Source organism: Oncorhynchus gorbuscha, linkage group LG13, assembly GCF_021184085.1.
Source record: "Oncorhynchus gorbuscha isolate QuinsamMale2020 ecotype Even-year linkage group LG13, OgorEven_v1.0, whole genome shotgun sequence".
Lineage (NCBI taxonomy): Eukaryota > Metazoa > Chordata > Actinopteri > Salmoniformes > Salmonidae > Oncorhynchus > Oncorhynchus gorbuscha.
The window spans coordinates 47,121,709-47,140,104 of record NC_060185.1 but is presented as its reverse complement, the minus strand read 5'-3'; the positions used below and the strand labels follow the sequence as shown (position 1 = coordinate 47,140,104).

The window sequence follows — 18,396 nt, the reverse complement described above, 5'->3', positions numbered from 1 at the left end:
CATGTGCTGATACTGTGTGTACACCCTGACATTCAGGGAAAGGGAGAGGAGATTAGTGAACCGTATCTGCGGACTGCATAATTAACCATCATCTTTGCTGTAATACTTTCTCTATCGCGCTGATCCTTGGCACTTCTTTAAAGGATTGGTTTTGAAACGTTAAGTGTGTCTGGCTGCTTCATTTGCAGAAGAGGAATCGAGAGAAGAGTTAAATACAAAATGGATGAGGTTACAGCTGTGCTTTAGACTGTAGTTTATTCTCCACAATTGTGTAATAGCATATTTCAGTTTTGCTGTGTTCCTAAGTGAGGTGATATTCTGCCATCAGCCAGCCTTATAAATAATGAGAACTTTAACCTAAATAGTGTTTCAATTCAAAGCCATACAAGTTATTTCATTATATATTATATTGAACCAATGGAGGGCTAGCTAATGGGGTATCAACTGGGAGATTAAAATAGTGTATAATTAACCCCTCTAAGTGATGGGATTTAGCATTAGTTAACCAATAGTACTGTGGGTCTACATGATAGGCAGTCTATGTATAGAATCTCTTCTCACTCTACTGTACATTCCTACATGGAGCAGTAAGGCACTCAACACAGCAGGCTACAGTATGCATAGAGGTAGGTGTTGTGATAGCGCGTGATTTCTCCTACATAGGCGACAACCTCTCTCACGTTGCTAAAGACTGTCAGACATCCACTATTAAAATGTTGGCTCTAGGCTACTATAGGGTACTTTACTCCCCACACTTAAAACATGTTGTTTGGAGTTTGTAGCGTTTGTTGCTGCTTATGTCTAGGCCTAGCCTAGGCAACCAAAGGGGGCGCTGGAGCACTAGATCTGCACTTTCGTCTAGGATTGATGTGGATTCCTGCTAGAAGGGGAGTGAGGTGTGTGTGTGTGTGCACTCAAACACATATGCATGTGCGGGTCTGGGAGAGGAAGTGTGTCAATCTGATGAATGGGCATGTGCCTGAACTCAATCTTATACACTAATTGTAGTCTCACCCATTCATTTCTAATGATCATTTTTGACCGAACACCACAGGTGTACAAATGTTAAATAAAACACGCACAATTTTATGAAATTCTTCAAATGTATTTTGCGTGTTCAGATGCCCTGTGTGGACAAAGTCATGGAACCTTATGACAATCAGATTAAATGAATTACATTTTTCAGAGAGAAAACTTAAAAATCGGTCCAATTCGACAGGAACACAGCAGGAGGGTTAAGATAAAATACATTTCTCCAGTTTTTATATTTTCCAGCTCGCCATTAAAAATTGGTTAAGGAGGGAAATGATGCCTTGCAGCCTGAATGGAGGATGCTTCATGTATGAGCCGGTCCACGGGAGACACGAGTGTATTACTGGGAATGCACATCAATTGTAGACTGATAGTGCAGATCTAGCACCCACTATCGACAGCCTAGGCTACCGTAGGCCTAGTTGATTAGCCCACATGACACATTGATTTGCCTCAATTTGGCAACACAGCTACTAATATGTCAGTCTCAGCCATATCCACTGTAGATCATTACATTACCGTTGTTGTCGATATCGACCCTACCTTTGAGTAATTTGAGATGAATTCTTACAAAAAAAAGGGTAGGCCCAATTTTTAGGCTCCCTGTTGTTGCCTGAAGAATCAGAATTTGTTAGGCAACATAGATAATGAAGATGTCTTATCTGCATAATGTGCTCATATGATATACTTATTATTAGAATGTATCCCTTTGGACTCTGGTGTTGGCAGTTGCACTTCCTCCCTCAGCTTGGGGCTCAGTCACCTGGGGCCCAGAGAGGGGAGAAGTCAGGCTTGTCTGTCACATGTCTCTGGTGCTATGTGGAATATTAGAAAGAGAAGAGAACATTATCTTCACATGTGAATGTGTCTATACCTATTCTAAACCTTGTGAAGGGGTGGTGTGATTAATGGGGAACCACTTACTTGTCTCCACAATGTCTGTGCGCCAGTCACTCCCTCCTCTGGGAAGATAAGGTCTGAAAAAAGATGTGTGGGTGTAATGGGTCCTAGGTGTAGCTGGTGTAGAGAGTCAGGCGCAAGACAGCAGAATTGAGTAATCAACGTTCTTTACTCAAAAGATGTAAACATACAAAGTAACAATACACGCACACCATGACAGACCAAAAATACAACTAAACAATCACTCACAAAAAAAAACATGGGGGGAACAGAGGGTAAATAATGACCAAGTGATTGTTGGATAGAAAAGAGGGGTATGAAACAAAGGCAAAACAAATGGAAAAAGAAAAGTGGATCGACGGTAGCTAGAAAGCCGATGACGTCGACCTCCGAACTCCACCCGAACAAGGAAAGGGACCAACTTCGGCGGAAGTCGTGACAGTGGGGTAGTGTCTGGAACCATTGTATGTCATCTCTGACTTAGCACCTATCCTGGGTTGGTGTATGACCTAGAGGCTCACTCCCCTCAGTGAGCATGTCCAGGCGTGTGGTCAAGAAGGGGTTTTACTTGAGATGGGAGTATCTGGAGTTGACAATTGAATTATGCCATAGAATTAATTGGTGTTTCTGTGCTATGAAGTACCAGGAACGAGAACGGAGACCCTCGTCTTAGGGGCCAGACTAAACAATAAGAACAGTCTTTGTATAGCAAATGCTATCTGGCTGCAGGATACTCATTTCTCATATATCCAGTTCCACCTAGTGACCCATTCCATACATATGTGGTTTGTCAGAAGACTAAAAGGGCGTATCTTTTCTATAAAATATATTTGTATTATTTGTATGTCAGAGCTACTCGCCACAATACTTAGAAATGTTGAGCCGACCAGCCTCATCATTATAGAAGCAATTGCTTTATGCTTTTCTTATTAATACGTTTTGAATAAAGTAATATCCTGATTTGTGATTGACCTTGTCTCTCGTCATTGTCTCTCCGCCTTGCCACGAGGGAGAGCGAATCAGATTTTAAAAGTCAACTGCCCCTTAGCCAATACTTACTGGGCACACACTAGTTGAATCAACGTTGTTTCAATGAAATGACTTTGAACCAACATGGAATAGACGTCGAATTGACATCTGTGCCCATTGCGTAGTGTATCGCTGCCTAGGTTACCTTAGAACCAACTTCAACTTCTAGTGCATCGATATGAGTCAGAAACATGAATTTTAGTGTCAAAATTGACTACAAAGTGTAAATAGGATAATTTTGGTCATAAAGTCAGTCTTTTCCAAAACTGCATTTCTAAGTGAGTTTGTCACGACTTAGCCTACTGGAGAGTTGCGTATGGATTACGTTCATGTCCACTTGCCCAGTGCCCACTAATATGAGAGAAGCAGCTGTGCTGATTGCTCTCTATAGAGTAAGCTCGCTGTGTCCAATCATAGCAGCCAGAACCTCCAGAAAGACATAGATGGGATAAAAGGTCAGCCATTTTGATCTGGGAGTTGGTTATTAACCATTGTTTGCCAGGGCTGTGATAAGATATTGTTTAAAACAATCAGTGTCGGGGAAGCAATTATGAAAATATACAGTATTTTAGCAAGGTACCAATTACTTCACCCTGGAAGAAGTTAAAGCTACACTAAACTACCCTTAAGAAATATACAGTTTACTTAAAGATGCACTATGCAGAAATCGCTCCCTTATATTCTGGTTGGTAAAATTCTAATAGTTGGCCTAATTTCAGTTTATGTGACAAAACAAGAAAGTATAGTGTAGAGCACGTGTGAAACTCATTCCACGGAGGGCTGTGTCTGCAAGTTTTCGCTTCACTCTTGTACTTGATTTATGAATTGATGTCACAGATTAGTAAGGATCTCCCCTCACCTGGTTGTCTTGGTCTTAACTGAAAGGAAAAAACAAAAACCCTAAGACTCTCAGCCTCCGTGGAATGAGTTTGACACCCTAGTGTAGAGAATCATTGTACCATCTAAACTGCTGTGAAATATATTTCCATAACCAAAAATATTGTATTTTCAGCTGTTTGAAGATGGTGTACTAAACCCAAAGTAAAATATTTTTTAAAAATGTGAAGCATCGAAATAGTGCACATAGAACAGATCTACAGTTTCTTAGATTTGCTTTCAATGAGAATGGCAGATCTATAACTCACATTTCTATGTGAATTATGTCAGGTCGACCAAAAAGTTACATATTGCAGCTTTAACTGAAGATACCTAGAAAAATAGTTAATTGCAAACTACTTTGTGAAAGGTTATCATGTCTAAATCTAAAAGCTCAAACTACATATTGGAAGAACAGATTACTCTGTAGTCAGATGTTAATAGAATGTGTGATTTAGCCTATTTAACACAAATAGTGAGAATTAGGAACACAAAAAGTGTTTCAAGTGAGAATTAGGCGGCAGGCTAGCCTAGTGGGGTGGCAGGGTAGCCTCTTGGTTAGAGTGTTGAACTAGTAACCAAAAGGTTGCAAGTTCAAATCCCTGAGCTGACAAGGTACAAATCTGTCGTTCTGCCACTGAACAGGCAGTTAACCCACTGTTCCTAGGCCGTCATTGAAAATAAAAATGTGTTCTTAACTGACTTGCCTAATTAAATAAAGGTAAAATAAAAAAAAGCAGGTCTTGATGCTGAAAAATAAAGGAAATTCTTGCCTACTTCACCCATATTTAATTTAATTTTTTTGCTGAATTATTTTTTGCTGTGTCGCCACACAGCCTGTTTTGTAACATGATGAAACACTGCCAGACAGATGCACACTCTGGTAACAAATAGTAAAAAACTAAATGCTGCCACTCGCCAGACGTGATAAGCTGATTGTGGCCTGGCTGCTCAATGTGCCTTCTAGCTACTACTTGCTAGCTTCATTGACAAACATTGAGTTGGAATTGAGCCAGCTAGCAAGTGATTTGGGCAGTGATAAACAGCCTGTAGCTTGTTGCTTTATTTTACAATAGTTTCACAGCTTGCAGATGATGGAGTTGTAGACCTGTTATCGTTCTCAGAAATCAGTACTGAGCACACAACCAGACTTTTCCGGACGGATTATTTTTTTCATACAAATGTTTTTACTTGAGAAATACTGCACCAAACGCCTTAGCTAGATATAAAATTGTGTAACTGACCTCCTCTGCAAAAACGTCTACATTAATGAGATATTTCTTGATTTATCTTGGATTAATTCTGACTATTTTAATTAAGCAAGTTACTATTTTGAGGAAGTGGTTATGATGTTGCTATGTAGAAAATATTTGATAAAATATTGAATTTGGCCTTTACTACTATAGCCCATAGAATTGCATTGAATAAAACATTTATAAATGATGAAACAGACAGCCAAAAATGAAATCATAATGAATATGGGTTTGACGTGTTTATCCTATATTTAGGAGATACTGTATATTTTGTTGGCACAAAACTACTTCTATACTTCCATTCATTTTGGAAACCTGTACCGGTGTTCAAATTAGTCTGTTCTGACACTACAGATATTTTCATGAGAATTTTTGAATTTTTGAATTTTTGGAATGTCTCATGGTCTGATAAATAAGGCTGTAGCTCTGCCACTTTCCACCACAAATGCAGAAGGCCAACATAGGTGAATTCGGTGAATTGATATGCAGCCCATGCAACAACAACAACAGAAAATATATATTTGTAGCTTAAACAGCCGGATAAAATGGGGATCTTTTTTATATATGTTAATTGAGGATTAAGAAGATAAATTGGGAATAAGTACAGTGGGGCAAAAAAGTATTTAGTCAGCCACCAATTGTGCAAGTTCTCCCACTTAAAAAGATGAGAGAGGCCTGTAATTTCCATCATAGGTACACTTCAACTATGACAGACAAAATTAGAAAAAAAATCCAGAAAATCACATTGTAGGACTTTTAATGAATTTATTTGCAAATTATGGTGGAAAATAAGTATTTGGTCACCGACAAACAAGCAAGATTTCTGGCTCTCACAGACCTGTAACTTCTTCTTTAAGAGGCTCCTCTGTCCTCCACTCGTTACCTGTATTAATGGCACCTGTTTGAACTTGTTATCAGTATAAAAGACACCTGTCCACAACCTCAGTCACATTCCAAACTCCACTATGGCCAAGACCAAAGAGCTGTCAAAGGACACCAGAAACTAAATTGTAGACCTGCACCAGGCTGGGAAGACTGAATCTGCAATAGGTAAGCAGCTTGGTTTGAAGAAATCAACTGTGGGAGCAATTATTAAGAAATGGAAGACATACAAGACCACTGATAATCTCCCTCGATCTGGGGATACACGCAAGATCTCACCCTGTGGGGTCAAAAATCCCAGAACCACACGGGGGGACCTAATGAATGATCTGCAGAGAGCTTGGACCAAAGTAACAAAGCCTACCATCAGTAACACACTACGCCGCCAGGGACTCAAATCCTGCAGTGCCAGACGTGTCCCCCTGCTTAAGCCAGTACATGTCCAGGCCCGTCTGAAGTTTGCTAGAGAGCATTTGGATGATCCAGAAGAAGATTGAGAGAATGTCATATGGTCAGATGAAACCAAAATATAACTTTTTGGTAAAAACTGAACTCGTCGTGTTTGGAGGACAAAGAATGCTGAGTTGCATCCAAAGAACACCATACCTACTGTGACGCATGGGGGTGGAAACATCATGCTATGGGGCTGTTTTTCTGCAAAGGGACCAGGACGACTGATCCGTGTAAAGGAAAGAATGAATGGGGCCATGTATCGTGAGATTTTGAGTGAAAACCTCCTTCCATCAGCAAGGGCATTGAAGATGAAACATGGCTGGGTCTTTCAGCATGACAATGATCCCAAACACACCGTCTGGGCAACGAAGGACTGGCTTCGTAAGAAGCATTTCAAGGTCCTGGAGTGGCCTAGCCAGTCTCCAGATCTCAACCCCATAGAACATCTTTGGAGGGAGTTGAAAGTCTGTGTTGCCCAGCAACAGACCCAAAACATCACTGCTCTAGAGGAGATCTGCATGGAGGAATGGGCCAAAATACCAGCAACAGTGTGTGAAAACCTTGTGAAGACTTACAGAAAACGTTTGACCTCTGTCATTGCCAACAAAGGGTATATAACAAAGTATTGAGATAATCTTTTGTTATTGACCAAATACTTATTTTCCACCATAATTTGCAAATAAATTCATTAAAAATCCTACAATGTGATTTTCTGGATTTCTTTTTCTCATTTTGTCTGTCATAGTTGAAGTGTACCTATGATGAAAAGTACAGGCCTCTCTCATATTTTTAAGTGGGAGAACTTGCACAATTGTTGGCTGACTAAATACTTTTTTTGCCCCACTGTATATCCATTGTTGATGCAGCAAGGGGCAGGGTCGTGGGCGGGTTTACTTTTGAGACAAGTTTTTAATTCGCACAATACGGTTTATTGTCATGTTTTTATTTCCTGACACTTGCTTGTTTCCATTTACATTTACATTTAAGTCATTTAGCAGACGCTCTTATCCAGAGCGACTTACAAATTGGTGCATTCACCTTATGACATCCAGTGGAACAACCACTTTACAATAGTGCATCTAAATATTTTAAGGGGGGGAGGAGGGGGGTGAGAAGGATTACTTTATCCTATCCTAGGTATTCCTTAAAGAGGTGGGGTTTCAGGTGTCTCCGGAAGGTGGTGATTGACTCCGCTGTCCTGGCGTCGTGAGGAATTTTGTTCCACCATTGGGGAGCCAGAGCAGCGAACAGTTTTGACTGACTGTCAGGCACAAATGTATGTATTCAGTTGATTTGTGCCAACCTGTAAGGGGACAAGTGGCGATAACATTCTTGTCTGACGCCAGCTGTTTATATGTGGTGAGAGCATATTCCACTAACGAGGGCTTCCTGACACAGAGGCTATTTAAATGTCCAATGCAGCTGTTTTTGCCTCACTATCAAAGAATGTCTGGGTAACAATTAAATACCCTACTGTGATTGTGTTTAATTACAATGGTCAAAAGAGCAATTCCTCAAGCAAGAATGTTTCTAGGGCTGTCTGGGAGTGGTCTGAGTTGAGATGGGAAATCTTAAAACTAGCTGTTTGTTATTGGCAGAGAGGTTTGGAACGTTCGTTTTGTATTGATCTATTAACTAATTTATCACCTGGTGATGTCACCAGGCAGACCAAAACTCCATTCCACCAAAACAGGGTGAAATTTCAGGCAGTCCTTTTAAATAACTCTAACAATAAAAGGGGATTATCATACTTTCAGAGTATTAGTCCAACCACACAGTGTGGAAATCTTTATAAAACAAAAGCAAATCTGGTTTTTGACTGCACTGTGCATTTAAGTAAATTGGTTTCTCTCTTCTGATGAGAAGTAGGGAAACGGACATGTATATGGTAGGCTATGTTATGTCAAGTTTGGGATGACATTAAGTCAATTTATTCTTACCACTCGCTAAGTGCAAAGTGACACTGTGCCGAAAGTGTCTTTTCTTGTAAAAAAAAAGAAGAATATATAATAAATATACACTGATCAAAAATATAAATGCAACATGCAACAATTTCTAATATTTTGATGAGTTACAGATCATATAAGGAAATCAGTCAATTGAAAAAATTGTATTAGACCCTAATCTATGGATTTCACATGTCTGGGCAGGGAGACAGCCATGTGTGGGCCAGGCAGGGCGCACCAACTTAGGGGCCAGGCCCACCCACTGGGGAGCCAGGCCAAACCATTCAGATGTTGTTTTCCCCCACAGAAATACTCCCCAGATCGTTTATTTCAACTCATGAAAGAGCACTTCACATGTTGGGTTTATCATTTTGTTCATTGCATATATATAACGCAACATGTGAAGTGCTGGTCCCATGTTTCATGAGATGAAATAAAAGATCTGAGAAGTATTTCTATCTGCACATATTTGGTCTTGAGCACTGCATTAGTCCATGATTGAGCTACTTTCTACAACTTTATTCACCAAATCCTGCACCTTGGAAATAATCTAGCCTACTGTGCCAACCTCTCCTGGGAGAGACATGGTACCCCTTGCCAGGCCTATAAATATAATAATGAAATATTACAGATTTAATGTGATGGTATTAATAACAATTAGAGATATATGATGACAGTGATGTAGCCTGGGCCTAATAATCAGAATCACGTCTTGGGGAGGGCCTACAAGGACCAAGGAAACATCATGATTTATAATCATTCGGGACTGAGATCATTATTAAGGCTATACATTAAAAAGCTGAATTGGATGCATTTAAATTCACAAGTGCATAGACACCAGTGAGTGCATCGCTCCCTCCCTCCTGTGCACAGCTCCGTTTCCCTCCCTCACTGCATCTGATGTTTTAGTGAAACCTATTACATGACATTCCCAACGAGGCACAATGCAACATATCTTTTTAACTAAATTCAAGGTTTTCACATGAAGACATGGAGGTGGATAAGATGAGTTTCTCTCTGCAAGCTACTTACTTGGTCAGAAAGTAGGCCTACAGAGAGCGACGAGGAACATATTCGCTGGAGGGATTGAGGAAGAAGGACATCGGACTGGGCGTGCCGCTGCAAGTCTCGAGCTGAGATTGCATCTCCACCCGCTCGCTCACCTAGGGGTGATCCACAGAAGCCATCCGGGCGAATTGTCGAGTAAATCATTCACCGTCGTTTGTCATTCACCCAATAACCTAATTGAGACGTATATCAAGCGGCAGCTCTGTAATTCCTTGATAAAGGATATTCCTTCACATGATAGGCTATTGTTTTATTTTTAATAGATGGATAAAAAAATGTTGGGTTTGTAGGAGGTTGTAGGAACCCAGCTATGGATTTTGGAGCAACGCTGGACACGCCTGCACCTTGTATTTTGGACAAAGTTAAAGGTTACTGCATAATCTTTCTCCAAAATGCACGAGTGATTGTTTTTGGATAAACGTACGGTCTGTTTCAATTCACTGGAGTGTGTTTCTAACAATTGTATGATTTCTTGGATATTTGGGGGAACGGAAAACATCAGGTTTCAAAATAACGTCGTGCCAGGGACCAATGGATAAATGTGATTAGCATGTTAGTCAATGACATTGTGCATTGCAACAAAGGTGGGAAGAGGCATTGCTACCCAGCACAGATGAAACCGAAGAGATTGACTAAAACCACCTTATAGTAGTAGCTTTCCAGTATTTCAATTATAGATTTGATATTCCTGTGTGTTTTCCAGTAAGTGTTTGCTATACCTGTGACCGTTGGCGGTACCTGAAGCTTGTCTCCTGTCTGGGTGTGCGTCTTTTCGAGCTCAGACATTTCCCTGCGCTGCCCGACTGGCGCTGCTATAGAGCAACCCTCCGCCGCCTCAGATTCATCCTGGGCAAGAGCGGATCCCTCTGTGAGAGGACAGAAGCGCAAAGTTGGACGCTGATCGCCAGGCACCGTGCGTAACGACAGCGGGATCTTTCGACTTTGAGGGACCGGAGAGAGGGCTCAAACCAAAAAGGTAGGCTAATCGATCATGCATTAATCCTATTTAAAATGTGTTCGACCATTAAACGTCGGTTTCTGCGACTTGGGATGCAATTTCGCACGAGAGTTGAAGAATTACCGACATGCCCTGCTGATGATAGCCTGCAACGCCATCATTGTGCCAACATATGCATTCTAATATTTGACATTAATTTGATTAAATATAGCATATTTGTGCACGAATGAGTGTTTTCCACTCTAACCAATAATGCATAAGTATGTTAATGTGTGTTTTGTATATCAGATTTACGTTATCAATGCAACATATTTCATGCAATCTCAATTGTATACAAAAGTGAGAGAAACACTAAAACATGTTTAGGCCTAATTGGTGTCATTTACGAAATGTGTGCTTGGTGGTTGCCAGAGCTGCCTGCAATTCTGACCACACTGGAATGCGTTAGCTCTGTTGGAATGAGGACGCATTGTAGGGATATTTGCTTCTGTGTCATCAACATTCTTACAGTGAATAGCTATATAGTCCTGCATAATACTGATTAGGGGCGAAAGAAACAGCAAGGGATGTGGTTGGTAAGGCTACAATGAAATCAGAACTAGGATTGTTTTCCGCTGGCCGAAGTGGCTGGGTGATACTTTTCAGCACCATGGCCAGCTCTCTAAATGTTAACGTTGAATTCACCAGACGAATTGGCTGTATGTACTGACTCTCAGTACAATGGACAGCTCCCGAAACGGTATCCTTGAAACTTCACGGTTTTGAGAGCTGGAGGGCGCTGATATAATGTATTTTACGCTGCATCATGATCAAATGAATAGTCATTAGTATATTCGTTATCTGCTGCATAAACTAACGAGAGACAATAGATAACAGTGACTGAGGCGATGTGTATGCAACGATAACGGTCATATGGAACATGACAAGGTGCTCTACTTTATACCACTTCACACCCACGCACTTATTCTCACAGAGACGGCCTCACACACAGACACAAAGCCACTCAGCACCTAGCCTACATACTCTCATGTACGACATGTAGTGAGTATGCTTCTGTCTAGGCTACAATGTCATTAAAACACAGCTACATCACCCATCTTCATGCATCAGCGATTAGGGCGTTGTTCAATTCGAAGGTCAAATCTGACACAAATCTGATAGCCTTTCTGAAATATGACGTGTGTCTAACGTGCACTAATTAGCATTTTAGTCTGCATTGTGACAGCCTTGCCTCTAGGCCAGCGAGCACCTGTGGTGGCCTATTCTAGTGCCAAATGTGGATGTGTTTGTATGTGGCATAGAGGATGACTATGGTGAACTGAATTTGAAAGGCTCTCAATAATATTCAGACCCTGTAGACTAATAGACACAAGATAGGCCTATAATAAAACAATTAAACTGAGTTTTTTTCATTCATATGGTCTATAATTTCATTTGTGCAATCTGCAGGTTTCATTGTAAACCTCATAAAAAGCCCAGATGCCTTTTTTCACTAGTCAATAGCTGAAGACCGCTTTTTGCTGCCTGGTGTTAGAGTTTGTGCCTCCTTGGGGAGGGACTGAACTGTGTGTGTGTGTGTGTGTTTGTTTCAGTCTAGGTTATTGTTTATGTATTGCTGTAGCTCAGAAAAAAACATGTTGACACATTTCTAGCAGTGTGTGTGTGTGCACATGTATGCGTGTGCATGTGTGTTTGATTGTGGGCTTGTGTGTGTGTGTGTGTGTGTGTCTGTGTGTGTGTGTGTGTGTGTGTGTGTGTGTGTGTGTGTGTGTGTGTGTGTGTGTGTGTGTGTGTGTGTGTGTGTGTGTGTGTGTGTGTGTGTGTGTGTGTGTGTGTGTGTGTGTGTGTGTGTGTGTGTGTGTGTGTGTGTGTGTGTGTGTGTTCCAACCAGTAGCCCATGGGTGAGATTAGGTGGACATGGCTGGTGCCAACCAAAATGCATTTGTACATGGCTACTCCAGGCTGTCTGGTGTTCTGTGCCTTGCCCAGACCGGGCTCTCTGTCAGTAGGATGAGAGTTAGAACATAGTAGCCCATTATGGTAGAATAGACATTCTGAGTCGTATGGATCCGCTCTCTCTCTTCGTTCCCTCCCCAGTCAAGACCACACCTCCCCAGTCCAACTCAACAATGGTTCATGCACTTGACTATCCCACAGTGTGATAAGTGAGAGCTGTGCAGTCCTGTTGTGTCTGATACCATTTGAGGCAGCTGTGAAGTTGGAGTCAGTGAGAAGGTAGGGACCTAACAGGGCCCAAGTCTTGCTTTTATGTGAGGCAGATCAGGTTGTAATGGATTAGCTTCACTGTTACAGCCTGCTTTGATCCATAGAGTCTGGCATCCAGCAAGCTGTCAAACACAATACACACGCAGCGATAGCTCAAGGGAGATTCTCCCAGCCTTCCCTTCATTCCGTCAAAGCTGAAGACTAGACACATGTTAAATAACTGGTCGGAACTACCCCACATGGAAATAAACCTGAAATAGCTGCACTCACTTGTTTAAGTTTCCTCCCTTCTTTCAGGGTTTGTAAATGTTGCACTCTGATTCAACTCCTGTAAAGAGTGTCCCCATGCTGGGGCGCTATCCAGATTTGAAATGGGAAATTGCAAGGAGAGAAAATGTATAGATTGCATTCTGTTGCTACCACCATAGCTCTATAAGGCATCACTGTGGAAAATGTCTAAGTCTTTGCGAGAGACCGTGGATAAATGGCACCCAATTATCTCGATCACCGTTGTATGAACAGTGGGATGGTTGCTGTCAGCATTAAGATAAAAATAGACTCTGTGTGAACCTCAAATCTACAGCATTGCGGCTGCAGACCATACTGTACTGTTGTAATTGGCTAGGTTTTCTTTTCTCATTGTTTTGGGCCAGTGTAATCCTCTTTTGGGACTGTTATAGAGGAAATGTACGGGCCCCACTCAGTAGCCTAGTCGAGTTGAGTTGATGAACTCTTATGGTTTTTGCTCAGTGCAACGTGGGCTGTGTTTCTTCAAATGTGGGCAGAACTTATGCAGAAAGGGTGGCATTTCCCATCTGCAATAGGCATGAAATGAATGCGTAAACCAAGATCTATGGGGTGGCACCGGATAGGTGCAGTGAAATGTGTTGTTTTACAGCCATAGTAGTACGGTGCCCCTGGAGCAAATTAGGGTTAAGTGGCTTGCTCAAGGGCACATCGACAAATTTTCACTTTGTCAGCTCAGGTATTCAAACCGGGGACCTTTCCATTACTGGCCCTACACACTAACCGCTAGGCTAACTGCTGCCCTATAAAATGCATAAATGTGAGGTCATTAACTAGTAATGATGTGTAGGTTACATTTGCTGGAAATCCCAATGCAGATGGGAAAAGAGTTTCGGTATCATTGTTTGTACAGTATATTTATTTTTGCCTCATGATTGGTTAGAGTGGTGCCCTGCAATTGCTTAATCGAAATCAATTCTATAACAAATGTGTAATGAAATTATACAGTATGTATAATGTTTTGCTTTCAAACAAAGGCTTACTCTCAGATATTCAGGATGTCCTTGAATATGGTATAACTTATGGATTAGTTGAACTGTCTGTCCATCAGGTCTACAATCATATGTGAATTAAGGTGTGTGGCCATCACCACCACAGCTTTGGTCCTAATCCCCTTTTGATGACGGTTTGATCCACATGCAGCGAGGCCTTGCTAGCCTTTCTCAGTGAGCTGGCAGGCCCTCAATACCTCCTCAGGGCTGCTGGCTGTTCTGTTGTGATCTAGCTGCCCACTGACCCTCAGTAGTCTCCTCCACCATTGATTCCACCCTCACTCTTACTGAGCATGGCTGCCGAGCTCAGCCATCAGTTTCACCTCGACCATCCTCCTTCCCTCTTTCTTTCCCCTTAATGTACAATATTGGAGAGGTTGGAGCATTTGGTCATAACTTAAACAAACAGCTAGTTATAAAAGGATTTAGAGAGCATGACTCATGACACATTCTTCACAAATAATGTATGTTTGTCTCGCTGTATAAAATGTGACACGGCAGCTCCGGCTCCAAAACCTCTATGAATACAGTAGTTGTTTGTTTAAAGTGGGACTGAGTTTTTTTAAACACTAAGCTCTAAGCGTCAATGTGCACACATCCCCATACTCTCCCGTAGCGTGGGTTACGACCCGCATTAGTCAGTGTCTGGAGCCGACAAGCTTAGTTTTTATGCATTCTGAAATAGGCCATGGTTGACATCATTACAGAAAATAATGGTGTTGCATCCATTACAAAGGTGTGTTTTGTGATGATATGAGCTGGCAACAGTGAAAGTACTCAGTAAATAGGCTGTTGATCTAAAGGTGAATGCAATGATGGGTCGGTCACCCCTGGTTGAAGGAGATTCTCGATGGCAAGAAATCAAAACAATAACACGATCATTGCTGAAATTGTACATCAGAGAGTAATCAGCGAGGAGACAAGACACTGGGTGTGGAAGAGAGGTCATGATTACCTTTCGCTCCAGCTCGTAAATCACAACAGCGGGCACAGCCCTCCAGATCAAATTTCCACCAGAGGCAATAGAGGTGTCTAAGATCTGCAGAGGGAAGATTAATGTGGAGGATAATACTCTCTTGAGCTGTCTGCCTTTATTGCTGGCTAACAGCCTCGTTATCCATTAGAAATTACTCAGAAATAGTCAATGGAAATACATGGATTGTCAAGTCCCTACTGGTTGGTTGATGAAAGGTTGATATGCAGTTCAATCTTAACTGCTTTTGTCTTCTTTTGTGACCGGGCGCTTAGTTGGACGAGGATCAATGCGAGATCAAAAATGTGTAATGTGAGATAATCTTTTACCAATGTGTCTCCTTGACCATGCACGTACTATAAGCAATACGCATTCCTCTCCCGTGCTTCCTCTGTCAACCATTTTCTAAGGTGCTCTTAGTCCGACGTTGCTTGGTTCTCCATGCTCCGTCCTCCCACTTAGAGCCAGGTCAACGGTAGACAAAACAAGGTAGGGCCGTCCCTGCGGTGTCACTCCGTGTCGGCCTAGTAGGAGGACGATGGGACCATGGTAGGGCCCTATAGACCTGATTGATGCTTCCATTCTCAACCGCCGCCATCCATCAGCAGGGCTCCAGCGGCCCGGGAGGTAGTCTCACTATTATGCCAAGACGTGGACAAATGGCTACTCTGGCTAATGAACAAGAGGACACCCTCTGATCCTCCTCCTGACCCTCATCCTACCCCAGCAGACCATCATGGCCATGATCTCCAAGGATACCAGTTAGACCCACTAACACAGACTAGTCTAGAGACTATAGCCGCAGGTCCAATATACAGATCCTTAACGCTGCAGTATAGTGCTGGCCTAAGGCACCAGCTAGGCAAATGGACTCCTTTTTCCGATCAATGGCTTTCATCAATATGTGGCTATGAAACTGGAGAGGTACAGCGTCCATTGTGGACAGTAGAGGAGCGCTGTCGTACCCTGCATTGTTTAATCCCCATTATACCTCATCACGGTGTTTTCTTATGTGGAATATGTTTGCTTTGATTGTTTGGAAACATGGCCAGGATTTATTGTGCAATCAAATTTGTTCTCAGACTAATAGAACATGAATGTGTGTTCCATGTGAGGGGAGTGCACACCTACAATAGTCTTACCTACCTTATACATACTTTACAGTGCATTCGGGAAAGTATTCATACCCCTTGACTTTTTCCACATTTTGTTACATTACCTTATTTTGAAATGTATTCAATATTTTTTATTTCTCACCAATCTACACACAATACCCCAAAATGACAAAGCGAACCTGTTTGGAGTTCACCTGTGGTAAATTCTATTTATTGGACATGATTTGGAAAGGCAAACACCTGTGTATATCAGGTCCCACAGTGGACAGTGCATGTCAAAAGCAAAAGCCAAGCCATGAGGTCGAAGGAATTGTCCGTAGAGCTCCGGGACAGGATTGTGTCGAGGCACAAATCTGAGGAAGGGTACCAAACAATATCTGCAGAATTGAAGGTCCCAAAGAACACAGTGGCCTCCATCACTCTTAAATGGAAGAATTTGGAACCACCAAGACTCTTCCTCGAGCTGACGTATGGCCAAACTGAGCAATCGGGGAAGAAGGGCCTTGGTCAGAGAGGTGACCAAGAACCCGATTGTCACTCTGACAGAGGTCTAGAGTTCCTTTGTGGAGATGGAAGAACCTTCCAGAAGGACACCATCTCTGCAGCACTCCACCAATCAGGCCGCCTCAGTAAAAGGCACACGACAGCCCACTTGGAGTTTTCAAAAAGGCACCTAAAGGACTCTCAGATTTTCTGGTCTGATGAATCCAATATTGAAGTCTTTGGCCTAATTGTGAAGCGTCACGTCTGTTGGAAACCTGACACCATCCCTACGGTGAAGCATAATGGTTGCAGCATCATGCTGTGGAGATGTTTGTCAGTGGCAGGGACTGGGAGACCAGGATCGAGGGAAAGTTGAACGGAGCAAAGTACAGAGAGATCCTTGATGAAAATCTGCTCCAGTGTATTCAGGACTCAGACTGGGGAGAATATTGACCTTCCAACAGGACAATGACCCTAAGCACACAGCCAAGACAATGTAGGAGTGGCATCGGGACAAATCTCTGAATGTCCTTGAGTGGCCAGAGCCTGGACTTGAAACTGATCGAACATCTCTGGAGAGACCTGAAAATAGTTGTGCAGCAACTCTCTCCGTCCAACCTGAGACAGCTTGAGGATCTTCAGAGAAGAATTGAAGAAACTCCCCAAATACAGGTGTACCAAGCATGTAGTGTCATACCTGGGAAGACTCAAGGCTGCAATCACTGCCAAAGGTGCTTCAACAAAGTACTGAGTAAAGGATCTGAATACTTATGTAAATGTTATATTTCAGTGTTTAAAAAAAAGTGCAAACTTCTTAAAACCTGTTTTTGCTTTGTCATTATGGGGTATTGTGTGTAGGAAAAAAATGATTTCATCCCTTTAAGAACAAGGCCGCAACTTCCCGAATGTACTGTATAATGGCAAAGGTCTGGAGATGAGCAGCCGAAGGCGATCACATCCAGGTGGAGAGAGGCTTGATACTACATGAGGTTTTAATGAGCCTGTTTAATAGCACAGTGGCCCAGTCATGTAGGAGCAGACACCTGGAAAGAGAAGCAATTAGCCATGAAGTCTCATTTCAGCCAGAACAAAATATATTAGGCCTTCTAAAAACGACTGGATTATTGAATATCTCGTGTGTATGCATATGTATGTGCAGACAGATGTGTGTTGTTTGCCAGCTACAGCAGCATAGTAACCAGAGATGGTTCAGTTTTTCATACTTCATTAACATTACACACTAACCCCATTGTATTGTAATGACTGTGGCGTTGATAAGCACAATTACCACTCACCCAAAAGAGCTAGCTTTCTTGCTAACGTGCCGGTCTCTGGACATCAAGGTTCTATTCACGCCTTAGATTCGTGCTTCTCCCTTATTTCATCAACCTTTTACTGCAGTGGGCTAAATCAGGGTCATACAGAGTGTTTCTTGGTAGTCTTAAACAAATCTGCTTTGAAACAAAAGTATACACCTCACACACATGGTTATGGGCTTAAAAAAAGAAGACACTTGTACCATGTCAGATATAGTTTAAATGTATTATATTTTCAGTTTGCATCCCAATATTACACTTTATATACATCAAGACTGAAATATAACACAATCATTTGACATAGACTACCGATTGTTTTCTGAGTTCCAAATATCATGGTCGCCACAGCGTGTTTTATATCCGTCTGCTGTCAGAATGCATTCACCGTTCTAAAATCGAATTGTTGAGCAACAGGAAAGTTAACCTACGCTGCCCTCAAACCAAGGCACGCTGCCTGCTAATAATTTGTAGGCTATGTTTCAACTTGTCAATTTCAAATAATTTTCTAGCAAGTTTTATTTTCTAACAACATTTTAAATTGAGGGGTGTCCATCCCCTCATAAATTCCCGTAGGAGTAGCCCATTTCA

At 41.9% G+C, this 18,396-nt stretch overlaps 1 protein-coding gene across 1 annotated transcript in view; it reads left to right on the top strand.

Moving 5' to 3' along the window:
• Positions 1-9,381: 9,381 nt before the first annotated feature.
• Positions 9,382-18,396, top strand: part of LOC123993033 (leucine-rich repeat and fibronectin type III domain-containing protein 1-like protein) — a 148,669-nt gene continuing 139,654 nt past the window's right edge. The window contains exon 1 of the mRNA XM_046294773.1: positions 9,382-10,415. The gene's annotated coding sequence lies outside the window, so the exon portion shown is untranslated. The remainder of the gene's footprint in view (positions 10,416-18,396) is intronic.